Genomic DNA, 20,649 nt, shown 5'->3' with positions numbered 1-20,649 from the left:
TATATTACATTTTAAATAAATTTTCACAGAGAACAAAAACAGAAAGCACATTATTATTTACACAAATATGAAGAAAAACATTTAAAGCTTTGATTTATCTTTGCTAAACTAAAGAGATATTTCTATACTTATAAGCAATTTTGAATTTTCCTATAGTGACAGCTTCTCTAGTTCTTGCTTGGTCATCTAACTTTCATAAAGAACAATATAATAAAATATCTTGATCTTTACCTTTCATGGTGAAGTGTATTTCTCAAACAAAATAGAATTACCTTTGAAGAACATCAAACTGACATTGTGAGAGCACACACACACTTTTAGATTAAAGTTAAGTTAATATACCTGTACGTGCTTCATTATCCTTCAACATTCTCTTAATTACCTTCCACACACTAAGTGTTTAGCCTATTATCTGCATGTGTCATTTTGTGCCTCTTCATATCACCAAGACGACTGAATCTCTTCCCACACTCTGGACACTCGTGAGGGCTTGTCGCCTGAATGCACTAACATGTGAGTAGTCATACTTCCACGTTGACTGAATCTCTTCCCACACTCTGGACATTCATGAGGTTTGTCACCTGAATGCACTAACAAGTGCTGTATTATAGTTCTACGTTCTCTAAATTTTTTGCCACACTCGGCACATTGAAAAGGTCTCTCATCCGCATGCACCATCCTGTGAGTCTTCATAAGTCCACGCTGACTGAATCTCTTCCCACACTCTGGACACTCATGAAGTTTATCACCTGAATGCACTAACATGTGACGTTTCACATGTCCAGGACGGGTGAATACCTTCGGACACTGTGGACACTGGTGAGTCTTCATCTTCCTTATGACAGGTGCAGTTTGTGTGAAGGTTTTCTCCCCCGGATGTTGGGAGAAGCGTCAAGGCTTGAGTGTTGTTTTTGTTTTTGTTTTTTTGAGATATATACAAGAGTTGTTACATTCTTGTACAACCACTACCCAGCAAACACAAATCATCTACACAACGTTCGCCTATCTCTTCCCATAGGTGTGGGAATGATTTGCATTGAGAATGGTGCAGGAGAGCCTTTGAGAAACTTTTAATAAAAAAATCCAAACACAAAGGTTTAATTATAAATAGTTTTTCTACAATTATTTTCTTCCAAATGTAAAACAAATAGTTTTTACATGTTTAAATATAAAATTTATGGTGTTTTTTTGTAAAATTCATTAATAAATTGTGAATGATATATATTGGCTGAGTGAAACCTTTAAAATCCATTTAGTTATAATATGAACAGAAAAAAGTAGTTTTCCAAATTTTCTAAAAATCGCTCTTTTTAACACAATTTGACTCCTTATGCATTCCACTAAACACTAATATCATGTTTAAATATATAATTTATGTATTATTCCCTAAGATAATTTATATAAATTATAAAAGTTGCTGGAAAGTGGTGAGAAAGAATCTGAAAACGTTTTGTTGTATTATATTGGCGTGTTCTTATTAACTAGAGTGAGTAAGAGTGAGCGAGAGTGGGTAAGAGTGACTGAAGGTGAGTGAGAGTGCCAGAGAGTGTGTAAGTGTGAGTAAGAGTGAGTATAAGTAAGAGTGACTGAGAGTGAGTAAGAGTGACAGAGTAAGAGTGAGAGTAAGGGTGACAGAATGAGTAAGAGTGAGAGTAAAGTGATTGAGAGTAAGGGTGAGTATGAGAGTAAGAGTGATTGAGAGTTAGAGTGAGAGTAAAAGTGATTGAGAGTTAGTGAGAGTAAGAGTGATTGAGAGTAAGAGTGATTGAGAGTAAGAGTGATTGAGAGTAAGAGTGATTGAGAGTAAGAGTGATTGGGAGTAAGAGTGATTGGGAGTAAGAGTGAGAGTAAGAGTAAGAATGAGAATAAGAGTGATTGAGAGTAAGAGTGATTGGGAGTAAGAGTAAGAATGAGAGTAGGAGTGATTGAGAGTAGGAGTGATTGGGAGTAGGAGTGATTGGGAGTAAGAGTGATTGAGAGTAAGAGTAATTGAGAGTAAGAGTATGAGAGTAAGAGTGAGAGAGTGAGTATGAATGGGTAAGGGTGACTGAGAGTAAGAGTGACAGTAAGAATGACAGAGTAAGAGTGATAGAGAGTAAGAGTGATAGAGAGTAAGAGTGACAGAGTAAGAGTGACAGAGAGTAAGAGTGACAGAGAGTAAGAGTGACAGAGAGTAAGAGTGACAGAGAGTAAGAGTGACAGAGTACGAGTGAGTATGAGAGTGAGTAAGGATGACTGAGAGAAAGAGTGAGTAATAGTGCGTAAGAGTGATTGAGAGTTAGAGTGAGAGTAAGAGTGATTGAGAGTTAGTGAGAGTAGGAGTGATTGAGAGTAAGAGTGATTGAGAGTAAGAGTGATTGGGAGTAAGAGTGATTGAGAGTAAGAGTGATTGGGAGTAAGAGTGATTGGGAGTAAGAGTGATTGGGAGTAGGAGTAAGAATGAGAATAAGAGTGATTGAGAGTAAGAGTGAGTAAGAGTAAGAATGAGAGTAAGAGTGATTGAGAGTAAGAGTGATTGAGAGTAAGAGTGATTGAGAGTAAGAGTGATTGGGAGTAAGAGTGATTGAGAGTAAGAGTGATTGGGAGTAAGAGTGATTGGGAGTAGGAGTAAGAATGAGAATAAGAGTGATTGAGAGTAAGAGTGAGTAAGAGTAAGAATGAGAGTAAGAGTGATTGAGAGTAAGAGTGATTGAGAGTAAGAGTGATTGAGAGTAAGAGTGATTGGGAGTAAGAGTGATTGGGAGTAAGAGTGATTGGGAGTAAGAGTAAGAGTGAGAGTAAGAGTAAGAATGAGAATAAGAGTGATTGAGAGTAAGAGTGATTGGGAGTAAGAGTAAGAGTAAGAATGTGAGTAAGAGTGATTGAGAGTAGGAGTGATTGGGAGTAGGAGTGATTGGGAGTAGGAGTGATTGGGAGTAAGAGTGATTGAGAGTAAGAGTAATTGAGAGTAAGAGTATGAGAGTAAGAGTGAGAGAGTGAGTATGAATGGGTAAGGGTGACTGAGAGTGAGTAAGAATGACAGAGTAAGAGTGACAGAGAGTAAGAGTGACAGAGAGTAAGAGTGACAGATAGTAAGAGTGAAAGAGTAAGAGTGACAGAGAGTAAGAGTGACAGAGAGTAAGAGTGACAGAGAGTAAGAGTGACAGAGAGTAAGAGTGACAGAGAGTAAGAGTGACAGAGTAAGAGTGACAGAGTAAGAGTGACAGAGTAAGAGTGACAGAGAGTAAGAGTGACAGAGAGTAAGAGTGACAGAGAGTAAGAGTGACAGAGAGTAAGAGTGACAGAGTAAGAGTGACAGAGAGTAAGAGTGACAGAGAGTAAGAGTGACAGAGAGTAAGAGTGACAGAGAGTAAGAGTGACAGAGAGTAAGAGAGTGAGAGTGATTATGAGAGAGTTAAGAGTGTGAGGTGTGTGAGGGAAGCAGGCCAGGGAGGCAGGATGTGTGGTCACAGGCGAGGCCTAGGCCTCGTGATCTCTAATGTTGGTTTTTATATGTATGTTGGATTTTTTGTCCTGTTTCAAATTATAATTATTTAGCAGAAATGTAATAAGATATTGCACAGTATTAATGTGACAATAATATATGCATTATTTCCTTGATAATCAAACTTGTTGTTCAAAGATAATATACAATCTTTGAAGGAAAAATTTTGAGAGCGCGAGCTGGCAACACTGGGCTGGTGGGTGAGAGAGACATATGGTTAGTTGTACTCAGACCTTCACTGGTGAAGGGTGTGTCCCAGCTGGCCGCCACCAGCCGCCACCCGCCGCCACCCGCCGCCACCCGCCACCCACCACCCACCACCCACCACCAGCCGCCACCCGCCACCCGCCACCACCCGCCACCCGCCACCACCAGCCGCCACCCGCCACCCGCCACCCACCACCAGCCGCCACCCGCCACCCGCCACCCACCACCCAACACCAGCCGCCACCCACCACCAGCCGCCACCCGCCACCCGCCACCCACCACCAGCCGCCACCCGCCACCCACCACCAGCCGCCACCCGCTGCCACCACCCACCACCAGCCGCCACCCGCCACCACCCACCACCAGCCGCCACCCGCCACCACCCACCACCAGCCGCCACCGCCACTCACCACCCGCCGCCACCACCCACCACCCGCCACCCACCACCAGCCGCCACCCGCCACCACCCACCACCAGCCGCCACCCGCCACCACCCACCACCAGCCGCCACCTGCCACCACCCACCACCAGCCGCCACCACCCACCACCAGCCGCCACCCGCCACCACCCACCACCAGCCGCCACCGCCACTCACCACCCGCCGCCACCACCCACCACCCGCCACCCACCACCAGCCGCCACCCGCCACCACCCACCACCAGCCGCCACCCGCCACCACCCACCACCAGCCGCCACCAGCCGCCACCAGCCACCGCCACCCACCACCGCCACTCACCACCCGCCGCCACCACCCACCACCAGCCACCGCCACCCACCACCGCCACCCGCCGCCACCACCCACCACCAGCCGCCACCCGCCACCACCCACCACCAGCCGCCACCAGCCACCGCCACCCACCACCGCCATTCACCACCCGCCGCCACCACCCACCACCCGCCGCCACCCACCACCAGCCGCCACCCGCCACCACCCACCACCAGCCGCCACCCGCCACCACCCACCACCAGCCACCACCCGCCACCAGCCACCGCCACCCACCACCGCCACCCGCCGCCACCACCCACCACCACCGCCGCCACCACCCATCACCGCCGCCGCCACCACCACCACCGCCGCCGCCACCACCCATCACCGCCGCCGCCACCACCACCTGCCACCAGCCGCCACCACCGCCCGCTATCAGCCGTCACCGCCCGTTGCCACAGTCGCCACCGCAAGCCGCCACCGCCAGCCGCCCCCCCCACCGCCGATCGTCACCACCCACCACAGCCGCCACCGCCCGCCACCGCCCGCCACCACCCACCACAGCCGCCACCACCCACCACCCGCCGCCACCACCCACCACCACCAGCCGCCGCCGCCACCCACCACCCGCCGCCACAACCCACCACCCCCACCAGCCGCCGCCGCCACCACCACCCACCACCACCGCCGCCACCACCCACCACCACCAGCCACCACCCGCCACCACCCACCACCAGCCGCCACCCGCCACCACCCACCACCAGCCGCCACCCGCCACCAGCCACCGCCACCCACCACCGCCACCCGCCGCCACCACCCACCACCACCGCCGCCACCACCCATCACCGCCGCCGCCACCACCACCACCGCCGCCGCCACCACCCATCACCGCCGCCGCCACCACCACCTGCCACCAGCCGCCACCACCGCCCGCTATCAGCCGTCACCGCCCGTTGCCACAGTCGCCACCGCAAGCCGCCACCGCCAGCCGCCCCCCCCACCGCCGATCGTCACCACCCACCACAGCCGCCGCCGCCCGCCACCGCCCGCCACCGCCCGCCACCACCCACCACAGCCGCCACCACCCACCACCCGCCGCCACCACCCACCACCACCAGCCGCCGCCGCCACCCACCACCCGCCGCAACAACCCACCACCCCCACCAGCCGCCGCCGCCACCACCACCCACCACCACCGCCGCCACCACCCACCACCACCAGCCGCCGCCGCCACCACCACCCACCAGACGCCGCCGCCACCACCACCCACCACCACCGCCGCCACCACCACCCACCACCACCGCCGCCACCACCACCCACCACCACCGCCGCCGCCACCACCCACCACCACCACCGCCGCCACCACCCACCACCGCCAGCCGCCACTACTCATCACAGACGCCGCCACCCGCCACCGCCCGCCACCACCGCCAGACACAGCCGCCAGTGTCCGCCACCGCCGCCACTGTCCGCCACCGCCGCCACTGTCCGCCACCGCCGTCACTGTCCGCCACCGCCGCCACTGTCCGCCACTGTCTGCCACCGCCACCACTGTCCGCCCACCGCCACCACTGTCCGCCCGCCGCCACCACTGTCCGCCCGCCGCCACCACTGTCCGCCCGCCGCCTCCACTGTCCGCCCGCCGCCTCCACTGTCCGCCCGCCGCCTCCACTGTCCGCCCGCCGCCTCCACTGTCCGCCCGCCGCCACCACTGTCCGCCCGCCGCCGCCACTGTTCGCCCGCCGCCGCCACTGTCCGCCCGCCGCCGCCACTGTCCGCCCGCCGCCGCCACTGTCCGCCCGCCGCCAAAGCCGCCACGGTCCGCCCGCCGCCACTATCCGCCACAGCCGCCACTGTCCGCCCGCCGCCACTGTCCGCCCGCCGCCACTATCCGCCACCGCCGCCACTGTCCTCCCGCCGCCACTGTCCGCCCGCCGCCACTGTCCGCCCGCCGCCGCCCTGTCCGCCCGCCGCCACTATCCGCCACCGCCGCCACTATCCGCCACCGCCGCCACTGTCCGCCCGCCGCCACTATCCGCCACCGCCGCCACTGTCCGCCACCGCCGCCACTGTCCGCCCGACGCCACTGTCCGCCACCGCCGCCACTTTCCACCCGCCGCCACTGTCCGCCCGCTGCCACTATCCGCCACCGCCACCATTGTCCGCCACCGCCACCACTGTCTGCCACCGCCACCACTGTCTGCCACCGCCACCACTGTCCGCCCGCCGCCACCACTGTCCGCCCGCCGCCACCACTGTCCGCCCGCCGCCACGACTGTCCGCCCGCCGCCACCACTGTCCGCCCGCCGCCACCACTGTCCGCCCGCCGCCTCCACTGTCCGCCCGCCGCCACCACTGTCCGCCCGCCGCCACCACTGTCCGCCCGCCGCCGCCACTGTCCGCCCTCCGCCGCCACTGTCCGCCCGCCGCCGCCACTGTCCGCCCGCCGCCACTGTCCACCACCGCCGCCACGGTCCGCCCGCCGCCACTATCCGCCACAGCCGCCACTATCCGCCACCGCCGCCACTGTCCGCCCGCCGCCACTATCCGCCACTGTCCGCCCGCCGCCACTATCCGCCACCGCCGCCACTGTCCGCCCGCCGCCACTGTCCGCCCGCCGCCGCCACTGTCCGCCCGCCGCCACTATCCGCCACCGCCGCCACTGTCCGCCACAGCCGCCACTCTCCGCCGTACAGCCTCCCCTCTCTCCGTTAGTAAATAATTTTAATTGTTAGTAAATAATAAAAGAAATATAAATTATTAGATTTTTTTTACCCTTCAATTGGTTTTAATATTAAAATTGAAAATAATAATATAATATAAAATATAATAAAAATAATATAATATAAAATATAATTTAATTTCAAGAAATTTATCTTTACACACAAAGATGTGAAAAGGGTTCAGATTATTGGCTCAAACCTTTCATAAGAGATTCATATTGGTATATGAATGGATTATGAATGACTCATGTTAGGAGTGTAAAGTTGCCACAACATCTCAAATTAGTGTTAGATACATATGTCTTGGTTATAAGTTTTGGAAACCTATTTAAGTCCACACACAATATCGTATCTGATACGATAAAACAAACATTTCCAATACTTTCAAATACTTTCCAGATATGTTGTGGCAACCTAAAATTGTTTGCTGGGTAGTACGCGTAGCGGGTCCGTAGAATTACCCAAGTCGGCCCAAATCAGGCCAAAACTACCCAAATCGTCCTAGCATTACGTAAGTAATGAAGAAATATGGTATATTTACTTACTATAATGTTGGTGCTACACGTAGAACATGATCAAACATATTTTTACTCTGAAATTTCATAACGAAATGAGACGTAAATATGTGAGAGGTGACGCCATAGGAAGTCGACGGTCTAAGCGACAATTGTGTGGAGCGACTTATCCAAGATATATGGTCGCCTGGAGAGTGTTTGCTGCCATAACAGCCTCCTGTACACAGTGATCCAGTCGTCGTATTTCATGGCTCAAATTGTCGCAAAATTAATTGGTAATATTAACAAGTAGAATGTGTATTTATAATAATATTTTTCATAAACGGCCACAAAATATTTAATATTAAAAAAAAGTGTCTGGAAGTTAAATCAATTCCACATGACAATAAATTTGTTATATAGATACTAGCGTTATTCGTTGGTATTCGTTCGCTATTTAAACTACTCCAGTCCTTTTCGTTCATAGAACACCGAACCCTACACGCTCTCTGATATATTGCTTAATTAACAAATATTCACAAATAAAGATTATATTTATATATGTTATCAGAAAGGCAGATATAAAATAGTTTGTGTTAATGCATCACAGAGATTATACCTTAGAGAGGAAAAATATTCATATTTCAAACAAGGCTTCTTGGCCGACGCTCTCCCTTTCGATGGGAACTATGACCTTTTGAAAATCAATGTTAATTGAATCTATATATTGTAAAAGACGAAGTTTTTTATGTCATCAGAAAGACATATAAGCTGCATGTTAATACTTTGGTATAAATATAACTGAAGTGAAAGTGAAGATATATGCCTTTTTATAGTTACTTGATGGCTCGCTCAGGGAGTGTGAAGGCCTGCACACAAGCCAATCAATTTTATAATTAATGTACATATATGCAAAGTAACGTCAAAGGTTTTTATTTCAGAATAAAGACAGATGTAGACGATAATGTAAATACATTTCAAGGAAAACATATCTTAAATGAAAGCAAAGATATGGTCAAATAAATAGGCAATACCACACCATCGCCTGTGTCCGGACACATGAATATTCGCATTAGGTAGGTGAAAGGAAATGTACCCAACCATTTCCATATACGCGACCAGTTTCCGTTCTTATGTTCTTACTTACATTTATTGAAATTTATCATCATCATCATTTACAGAAATAAATTAACATAAAAATGTAGTAATTTTAATACACAAAACAGAAGTAGATATGTATGTAAATTATGACGCAGGATAGGATCACTATTGCAGAACATTCGCATACTTTGCGTCATTATATACAGTACTGGAATTTAAAAAAAATCGCGTAATTCAGAGATAACACCATCATTGGTGTCCAAGAGAAGTGTAAGTACTTCATTTATAATGATGTGCTGCCCAAAATCTTAGCGAAGTATCTAAAATTTGCTTACTGTAAGTAATTCATGCAAATGATTGTAAAGCCGTCGCCCAGTTGGGTGGGTGTGGAGCACATGACTGTTAAGCTGCCGCCCAGTTGGTTGGGTGTGGAGCACATGACTGTAAAGCTGCCGCCCAGTTGGGTGGGTGTGGAGCACATGACTGTTAAGCTGCCGCCCAGTTGGGTGGGTGTGGAGCACATGACTGTAAAGCTGCCGCCCAGTTGGGTGGGTGTGGAGCACATGACTGTTAAGCTGCCGCCCAGTTGGATGGGTGTGGAGCACATGACTGTTAAGCTGCCGCCCAGTTGGGTGGGTGTGGAGCACATGACTGTTAAGCTGCCGCCCAGTTGGATGGGTGTGGAGCACATGACTGTTAAGCTGCCGCCCAGTTGGATGGGTGTGGAGCACATGACTGTTAAGCTGCCGCCCAGTTGGGTGGGTGTGGAGCACATGACTGTTAAGCTGCCGCCCAGTTGGGTGGGTGTGGAGCACATGACTGTAAAGCTGCCGCCCAGTTGGGTGGGTGTAGAGCAAGACTAGTAATTGGACGACTCACCATAGATGTAAAGTGCCTAGTATAGTGACTTGTGAGCCTCTTGTTGAATCACTTGTGATACAAAGATTATTGATGAGTGTATTTGTGTGGGTGATTGAATATGTATGTGAATGTATATGTATGTATATGTATATATGCAATTGACGATCACGAAACAATAATCATTTGTATGCGGAAAATTCCATATTTCATTTCTCTGGATTTACCGCATATGTATATATATGTACATGTATGTATGATTATGTGTACATGTATATATAACATTAATAAGAGGAAATGAAGATGAAGAAATGATAAAAAGAATGGCAATAGTGGATAGTAGTAACACACTTAAGAATTATTCAGTAATAAATACAAACTCGTCCTTCACCTATGGTAAAGGAAAGTCAACTTGGAAGGATTCAATTTACATGAGATTAAGATTAGGATACAAATATATCTGGCAATACGGAGTTGATGTCAGTGAAAAAGATAAGGAGTGTAAATTATGTAGTATGCCGCACGCCCACACCTTAGAACATTATGTATTAGAGTGTCAACTTATTGATAACTATAGAAATAAGGAAATAAGTAATGTACCACATCAAATTGTTTGTATGTGTGATAATGGTATGATAGACAGTATACTTAGGAGCTACAAAAATTTTGCCCCAAGAGTGTAACAATTGTATGCTGTACTTACTATATTAACCTGCAATGTTAAATGGGATTCTTGTAATGTTAATTGTCTATTTGTACTTACTGAATTTGTGCGCCCCTTGAGGGACTTGAAGTAGAGGGGGGTAGAAATAGCCTAAGTTACTCTATCCCTTTGAGATGTATTTTTTTCTTGTCTCAATAAACATACTTGAACTTGAACTGTAAATATTTGTGGCTTCCTGACCATAAAGTTACCGCCGCAGTCGAGGGTAAGAGACCGGATGTACCCCATATACAAGCCGCACTAGCTATTAGTTCATAAAAGCTGACAACTTACCCAGATAAACATTACTTCCTAATTATATATATATATATGCAAATAATACAATTAAAATGTTTAAAACGTGATTATATATATGTATCATGTGGACAGTTTTTAATGTAATTTTTTCTCCTGATATTCGGGTTCTTTATTATGCTTCATCTTGAGGCAAAGCCCAATACCTTACGCCATATTGATACTCTGTCCACAGATCATTCTCTCTCTCTCTCTCAAATCATATACATTGATGGTTTCCTACACCGCCACACGGGTGCAGCTGCAAGTGCAGTTGCCTCTACCCATCAGACAGAACTATTTGCCTTGCTTGTTACACTAAAATGTGTACAAGTGTGTGTGTCTATGTATGTATTAACACGATGTACTGAATGGGGTGAGAATAGCTTGAGCTACCTCATCCATTTGTGTGTATTTTACCTCAATAAACTTATTTCAATTTCAATTTCAATTCAAGTCTCCAAACTTGATGCATTAATTTTAAGTGATTTTCTACCATCCTGCATTAATTGTAAGTGATTTCTATCATGCTTAATTGCGCGCAACTCTCTAAGACACAATTGTAACATGACCGTGTCTGAAGCTAGACAGAAAACACAACATTATTAGTGATGGTAACATAAGCCATTTCATGTGAATTCCATCTTCGTTGACCTCCGAAACTGGAGGAATGGTCCAGAAAATAGCTACTAAAGTTTAAGTCAAGTGTGAAGATACTTTAGTTGATACTTAGATACTTCAAATAAGTGTAAACATAAGTGCTGACGATGCTACCTTCCTCTATTCAGACCCCAACCCAAACGCACTATATAATAATGAAAATAATAGATTTAAAAAGTCCACTCATGGATGTAAACTAACAAACTCACATCAAACATAAAAAAGACCGACTACTATTTTTGTTCGAAAGTAAATCCTGAGACCAAATTCAACTTCAGATACACAATGTTAACATTAGCAATAATGATTATGGAAAGTTCCTTGACCTATACATAGACAAGAGACTGAACTTCAGCATCCACATACAACACATATGTGAGTGGTGAGAGAGAGAGAAAGAGAGAGAGAGAGAGAGAGAGAGAGAGAGAGACAGACAGAGAGAGAGACAGACAGAGAGACAGAGAGAGAGAGTGAGAGAGTATTCACCTAGTTGTGCAGCGCGGGTTGAGCTCTGCTCATTCGGCCCGCCTCTTAACTGTCAATCAACTATTACTGACTAACTAATTTTTTTTCTCTCGCGCGCGCGCACACACACACACACACACACACACACACACACACACACACACACACACACACACACACACACACACACACACACACACACACACACACACACACACACACACACACACACACACACACACAAACAATCGACCGGGTAAACAAGGATAAACTATTCAACACTGGTGGGACGCGAACAAGGGGACACAGGTGGAAACTGAGTACCCACATGAGCCACAGAGACGTTAAAAGGAACTTTTTCAGTGTCAGAGTAGTTAACGGATGGAATGCATTAGGCAGTGATGTGGTGGAGGCTAACTCCATACACAGTTTTAAATGTAGATGTGATAGAGCCCAGTAGGCTCAGGAATCTGTACACCAGTTGATTGACAGTTGAAAGGCGGGACCAAAGAGCCAAAGCTCAACCCCCGCAAGCACAAATAGGTGAGTACACACACACCAGGAAGCAACCCGTAGCAACTGTCTAATTTCCAGGTACCTATTTACTGCTCGGTGACATCACATTAACATTTACAGAGAGTAGAGAATTAATTAGGTATCTGGGAGCTAGTTAACTATTGTGGGATGTATATCTTGAGGTACTGTATACAATGTTCACAACAGAGCAATGTATAATCATTTCATTGTAAACAACACATTGAGAAAGAATGAAGGTTAGATCCGAAAATTATTGTGTGGCTCTCTCATGACTTGTTTCCGGCGCGAAGAGTTGTGAATTTACATGAAAATGTACCAACAAAATCTTGTTACATAGGAGTAGGAGTAACATTTACTCCCTAGGTCCACGAGTCTAGAGCGCTGTCCACTCGGCCACCACCTCCCTTATGAGAGGGAGAGAGTGAGTGTGTGTGTGTGTGTACTCACCTAATTGTGCTTGGGGGGGTTGAGCTCTGGCTCTTTGGTCCCGCCTCTCAACTGTCAATCAACTGATGTACAGATTCCTGAGCCTACTGGACTCTATCATATCTACATTTGAAACTGTGTATGGAGTCAGCCTCCACCACATTACTGCCTAATGCATTACATCTGTTAACTATTTTGACACTGAAAAAGTTCTTTCTAACGTCCCTCTGGCTCATTTGGGTACTCAGTTTCCACCTGTGTCCCCTTGTTTGCGTACCACCCGTGTTAAACAGTTTATCTTTATGTACCTTGTCAATTCCTCTGAGAATTTTGTAGGTAGTGATCATGTCTCCCATACTCTTCTGCCTTCTAGTGTCGTGAGGTGCTTTTCTCGCAGCCTTTCTCCGTAGCTCATGCCTCTTAGTTCTGGGACTAGCCTAGTGCCATATCTCTGAACTTTTTCAAGCATCGCCTTGTGCTTGACAAGGTACGGACTCCATGCTGGGGCCACATACTCCAGGATTGGTCTTACACATGTGGTATAGAAGGTTCTGAATGATTCCTTACACAGGTTCCTGAAGGCTGTTCTGATGTTAGCAAGCCTCGCATAATCACACACTCACGTGTGTGTGTGTGTGTGTGTGTGTGTGTGTGTGTGTGTGTGTGTGTGTGTGTGTGTGTGTGTGTGTGTGTGTGTGTGTGTGTGTGTGTGTGTAAAATATACACTGAGGACAGGCAGCTTGTGCATGTCTATTCGTTAGGTGTATATCGAGGTCCACCTCCAAGGTCGAACTACTGACCTCCACATTCACCCTGGGCACAAGTAGTCTCGAACCACTAACCCCAGGAGCAGGAGACAGTAGTTCTATTAACTATTTTACCTACAGCATAAAGAAGAATTCCAGAAACAAGAAATGGCAGTTGTTAACTGCTTCTGGAATCCTTCCTCGAATGTAGATGTTGCAAGGTTCTTTGATTATGTAAGTTAGCAATAAAGAACTAGATACAAATTAAATGTGTGCTATAAAATATGTGTATGTGACATATATTCATATAAGCACAGACGTTGCGGTATTCAGAGTAAGGACAGTTTTTCCTCAGACCCATGCTCACAGTTCCTAGAAACCAGGACAATTTAGTAATCATGCGAAACTGCGGCATCTCTTACCGAGTCCATTTTGAACAAAAGGTAGTGAACAAAAATATCGAGTACATACAAGCAAAATATATATTCAGGCATTAAGTGTGCAACTTCATCATAGTGAATAATAATAATGGTTCTGTCAACTATGGGTTTCACAATAAACAAAAGGTAACAGGATGAGCATGGGTTGCACAAACTATTGGTAACAGGATGGGTATGGGTTGCACAATAAATTACTGCGCTAGGATGAGTGTGTGTGTGTATATTATAAATATATGTGTATATATATATATATATATATATATATATATATATATATATATATATATATATATATATATATATATATATATATATATATATGTCGTACCTAGTAGCCAGAACGTACTTCTCAGCCAACTATGCAAGGCCCGATTTGCTTGATAAGCCAAGTTTTACGAAATAATATATTTTCTCTAATTTCTTTCTTATGAAATGATAAAGCTACCTATTTCATTATGTATGAGGTCAATTTTTTTTATTGGAGTTAAAATTAACGTAGATATATGACCGAACCTAACCAACCCTACCTACCCTAACCTATCTTTATACGTTAGGTTAGGTTAGGTAGCCGAAAAAGTTAGGTTAGGTTATGTAGGTTAAGTAGTCGAAAAAAACATTAATTCATGAAAACTTGGCTAATTAGGCATATCGGGCCTTGCATAGTAGGCTGAGAAGTGTGTTCTGGCTACTAGGTACGACATATTATATATATATATATATATATATATAATATGTCGTAAATATATGGTATATTTACTTACTATAATGTTGGTGCTACACATAGAACATGATCAAACCTATTTTTACTCTGAAATAATCTAATTTCATAACGAAATTAGACGTAAATATGTGAGAGGTGACGCCATAGGAAGTCGACGGTCCAAGCGACAATTGTGTGGAGCAACTTATCCAAGATATATGGTCGCCAGGAGAGTGTTTGCTGCCATATCAGCCTCCTGTACACAGTGATCCAGTCCTTTTCGTTCATTGAACACCGAATCCTACACGCCCTCTGATATATTGCTTAATTAACAAATATTCACAAATAAAGACTATATTTGTATATGTTATCAGAAAGGCAGATATAAAATAGTTTTTGTGAATCCATCGCAGAGATTATACCTTATTAGAGAGGAAAAATATTCATACTTTAAACAAGGCTTCATGGCCGACGCTCTCCTTACCGATATGGGAACTATGACCTTCCGAAGATCAATGTTAATTTAATCTAGATATTGTAATAAACGAAGTTTTCTATGTCATCATAAAGACATAAATATAAGCTGCATGTTAATACTTTGGCATAAATATAACTGAATTGAAAGTTAAGATATATGCCTTTTTATAGTTACTTGATGGCTCGCTCAGGGAGTGTGAAGGCCTCCACACAAGCCAATCAATTTTATAATTACTTTGCATATATGCAAAGTAACGCCATAGGTCTTTATGTCAGAATAAAGCCATGTAGACGATAATGTAACTACATTTCAAGGAAAACATATCTTAATATAATTATTAAATGAATGCAAAGTTATGGTTAAATAAATAGCCAATACCACACAATCGCCGGTGTCCGGACACATGAATAGTCGCATTAGGTGAAAGGAAATGTACCCAACCATTTCCATTTACCCAACCAGTTTGTGCACCCTATACTCATCCTCTGTGCGGTAATTTATTGTGCACCCCATACTCATCTTGTTACCAGTAGTTTGTGCAACCCATACTCATCCTGTGACCCGTAATTTATTGTGCATCCCATACTCATCCTGTTACCGGTAGTTTGTGCAGCCCATACCCATCCTGTGACCTGTAATTTATTGTGCAACCCATACTTATCCTGTGACCTGTAGTTTATTGTGCAGCTAATACTCATTCTGTGAGTCATAGGACATTGCGCAACCCTTTCTCATCGTGTGAATCTTTGTTTACTTTGCTCTCCATATTCATCCTCTGCGCGATAGTTTCTTGTGCAACCCATACCCATGATGTGAGTGGTAGTTTATTGTGTACCCTATATTCATCCTGTGAGTATAGGGTACACAATTCGTGTTTGGATTCTTGTAATGTTATTTGTCTATTTGTAGTCACAGTATTTGTGCGCCCCTTGAGGGACTTGAATTAGAGGGGGGTTGAAATAGCCTAAGCTACTCTATCCCTTTGAGATGTATTTATTGCTTATCTCAATAAACATACTTGAACTTGAACTTGGGTACACAATGAGTTCATTTGTACTCCATACTCATCATCAAGAAGTGTATTTTACCAGCATTGTAATATAAATTAAGAATAAAAGCTTAACTGGATTACGGACCCATAATCAAAATAAGAGTCATCACTAATTATCATGACAAATTGTCTAGGCTACACTTCCGCCTTCGACAAGCTGCCGCCGGATGTGGGTATAGTTTATTGTACACCCCCGCACCCCCAGTCCTGGAAGGGCGGGCATTGGGATGTGGACATGTGTACCATTATACCCCCCCCCCCCACACACACACACACTCCTCTCCTGTTAATAATAATACTAATAATAATAAAAATTAAAAATAATAACGTTAATAAATATTATAATTAAAACACTTACTGTAATACCCTAGTGCTTGAATGAAGGTGAAGGAAAGACCCAATAAATGTGTAAGTGTATTAAAAACCAAATTTTAGTTGGGTGAGCTGGCAGGTGAGCACCACCTGCCAGCTCACCCAGTAATGAACATCACCTGCACACTGCACCGAACCACTTGCCAGCAGGTGCAGAAGTACGATGGAAAGAGCAAAGTATACAATATTTCAAGTCTAATATTAAAGATATATTTAGGATTTAATGTTTTCCTATAAAGTTTCAATAATACCTTTATTTGATTTTTTGTATTATTTTCTACCACAGACGTGGCCACACATTAACAATGCTAACCAGCATATATACATTTTCTTCAGTCCGCCATGGACTCTAACCCTTTCCACTACCGCCCACAAGATGGGTATAGGGTGCATAATATAAGAACTAAACTAACTAACTCCATGGATAGGGTTAGAGATTTGTTAAACATATAGTTCAGGGATTTATTGAACAATCAACCACAGAAGGTGATTGTAGTGTTTTTAAAATGCTAGGCTAAGCTACATACGTAAATACATAAATACACAGATTTACGTATGCCCTACATAAAGTGTTCGATGTGTCTTTTACATAGTGTCATTAACGTGCATTTACAAAGGTGAAATTGAATTCTGACCAGCTTCCACATATACTTTATACACATACATATACACACACAGACGTATGCGTACATATACATATATATACATACATATATACACACATACATACACATATATTTGTCTCTTTTACTCTGACAAGGTGAGATAACTGATAGAGAAACTAGTGTGCAATTAAGCACTTAATCACTGAAGGTGATTAAGGTGCTTTCACAAGCTCAGGTTATAGTTACATCACATACATTCATTGTATAATTGATACGTTACATGGTCAATCTAGGGTACAAGTTCAATATATCATCAAGTGTTCCAGTACTCAAATAGTAATTACACAGTTCAGCATACCTTAGCCCAGGAGGGCGAAAGTCAGTCAGTATGGGACATTCTACAATATAATGTTCAAGGGAGTGCATATTTTCTCTTTCACAAAGCTGACACATTGTGTACTCGACATTTGGGTTTTGAGAAAGCTGCCAGATACGTCTATATCCCAAGCGTATTATGGCCACTATAACAGCACATTGCTGGGTTCTTGTTCCATTAATCCTGTATGTGAATGTCTCCGCACGATATCTATCATAATATTTAATGCTACAATTTTCAGGTCTTTGTGAATTTGTTAGGTCGGTGAGATTTTCATTAGATGTTTGCTTCAGTATTCTCTTTGTCACTGCTAATGAAACACCCATATAAATTTCTACCACTGGTTTTCTACAGGCTGTCTTTGCAAGCATATCAACAGTGTCATGCCTTGAGATGCCAACATGTGATGGTATCCATAGGAATTTAATTTCAAATCTCTTTTCTTTGGCAGCTAAAATATTCATTCGAATATCACTGACTATTTTCTGGGTGTCACTACTATGTGCGTTCAATACCAGGAGTGCACTCTGCGAATCACAGTATATAAGTCGACTGCCTTTGTGTTTTAAAAATTCAGTGGCAAGGTATATGCCTGCAAGTTCGGTTTGAGTTGTACTTGCCCAATCATTGACGCGCTTCATTCATGTATGTACGAGAGAAGATTGTTCAAATATATTGCATGCACATCCGGTACATCGTCCACCTTCTTCTACAGAACCGTCGGTATAGCACTGATACACATCGTTACCCATACTTTCTTGGGTTCATTTACAAAATCAACTGCTAGATCCAAGTTATCCCATGGAGTAATTGGTTGATTAATCGTTAATTGAGTTGGGTACATATTTAATATTTTGATGGAGTTGGCTACCTTGTAGAACCAAAATGCATTCACGCCGAAAACTGTGCTAATAGACAAAATTATGTTAGAGATATGGGTCTATAATTATCTGAGTGTGCTTTGGGGATGGGAACAATGACACTGTCCAATCATCAGGTAATACTCCTTCACTTAAACTCATTCTGTACAACACTAAAAGTGGATTACCTGGTACTTGTGAGACTAATCTCAGTAAACTGTAAGTAATACCGTCCTCTTCAGGAGCAGTTGACTTATTTGATTGTGCTACACAGCCTTCCCGGCTTGGTGCCTTCTTTGGTAATTACTTATCAAAGGCAGCTCCATACGAGGAGCTGCCTCGTATGGGTCAATAAGTCTTTTGCAGTTACCTTCATTCTTATGTTCTTACATTTACTGAACTTTATCATCATCATCATTTACAGAAATAAATTAACATAAAAAGTAGTCATTTTAATACACAAAACAGAAGTAGATATTATGTAAATTATGATGCAGGATAGGATCACTATTAAGAACTTAATTATAAACCACAATATGTTTTATATCGTCAGAAATTCTGAAACATACCATATATTTTCAAATATTTACAATTAAAGTATTTATTTAGGAAATAAGTATTTTAGTTACCCTAGTTAGCTCTGAGAACACACATTCTTGCGTCAAGAATTTCTTCCCACTAATCTGAGCGATGCTAATGAGACCAGTCTCGACCCATTGGACAAGTCATGAACAACAATCAACTACAGCACCATCTATGTCAGTAGATATTCAAAATATTCTTGATATCATTAAAATTGTCAATACGAGAACAGAATACATAAGTTGAGTGATGTCAAAGGAATCATATTGACTGACCGAGCCCCATTGTAAATATCCGTGGCTTCCTGACCATAAAGGTACCGACGCGGTCGAGGGTAAGAGACCGGATGTACCCATATACCTATGAGGCCATCAAAAATAGTGAGTCACGCCAAACAAAAAGAAGTACTGGTAAACAGGTCAGACACAACCAGTACTATGATGATGCTAAACTGAAAGAGCCTAAGTCAATTGCTAGACAGACATGTAAAGCATATAAGAGCCTTAGAACTCCTCAAATGTTAAAACTGTTTCAGGCCGCGCTTGCAGCGGCAAGGGAGAGAATGACTGAACTGAGACAAAATGAATGGGAGGGTTTTGTTAGTGGACTTAACCTGCATACTCCCCTGGGCAAAGCCTGGAAAGGCATAAACAAAATTATTGGTAAAAATAGTAGACAAGTTTCACACCCAAACCCGCTACAGAAAGCCAATCAGTTAATTGCAAAATGGGCTCAGGTTTCCAGCCTTGGAATGCTACCAGCTAGCACTGGGGAGAAATTGCAGGCGAGGTCCACAGACAGAAATTCTCTCATAAATTTCATGTTGAGCAAGCAACATGATGAATGTGACGTTCCATATACAGATTATGAATTGGATGCAGCCCTCTCCAGGGGCAGTAGCACTGCTCCTGGTGAGGACGGTATCACCTATGATATTCTAAGACTCCTACATCGTGTACCCGGTAACCCATTATTAGAATTGTTTAATGCCAGCTATGTCTCTGGGCAGTTGCCTGTATCATGGACCACCAGTCTTACGGTACCTGTACCAAAGCCTGGCCAACCTGATGCTTTCCGTCCCATCTCACTGACCAGTTGCATGTGCAAAACCTTTGAGAGAATGGTGCTTAATAGATTATTGTATAGAGTTAAAGAGCACATGTCACCTAATATCAATGGTTTCACACATGGTAAAAGTGTACACAACTGTATCACAACCTTTCTTACTGTTCATGGAGATAAAAGGCACAAGTACACAACATTTCTTGATTTAAAAAAATGCCTTTGATATTGCTAATAGGGAAGTGATTATGTATGAATTAGCGAGAATGGATATAGGGGGACATTTATTACAGTGGATACGAGGCTATCTTACCAACCGGAAGTCCTCTGCGCTATTCCAAGGCTACAAGAGTGAAACTAAAGTAATGCAACTAGGCACCCCACATGGAAGAGTACTTAGTCCTACCTTGATTAATGTTCTAATTAATGCTTTACTAAAATCAATCCCAACTAGTCCGGCAAACATCACTATCAGCTATGCAGATGACATCCTTGTGCATACTAAAACCCACCGCAAAATGCAAACAGTCTTAACTTGTATACATACAGCTTGTGAGAGCCTTGGTCTTGTAATCAACGCTGCTAAAACTAAGGTATTTAACAGACAAATTGGCAACCGCAAAAGTGGACCACGAAAACTTAAGATAGACAACATACCAATAGACTATGTCTCTTCTTTCAAATACCTTGGTGTCTCTGTCCCTTGTACCTCAACTGCA

This window comes from Procambarus clarkii, chromosome 71, assembly GCF_040958095.1.
Source record: "Procambarus clarkii isolate CNS0578487 chromosome 71, FALCON_Pclarkii_2.0, whole genome shotgun sequence".
In the NCBI taxonomy this organism is placed as follows: domain Eukaryota; kingdom Metazoa; phylum Arthropoda; class Malacostraca; order Decapoda; family Cambaridae; genus Procambarus; species Procambarus clarkii.
Note: the sequence above shows the minus strand (reverse complement) of the source record.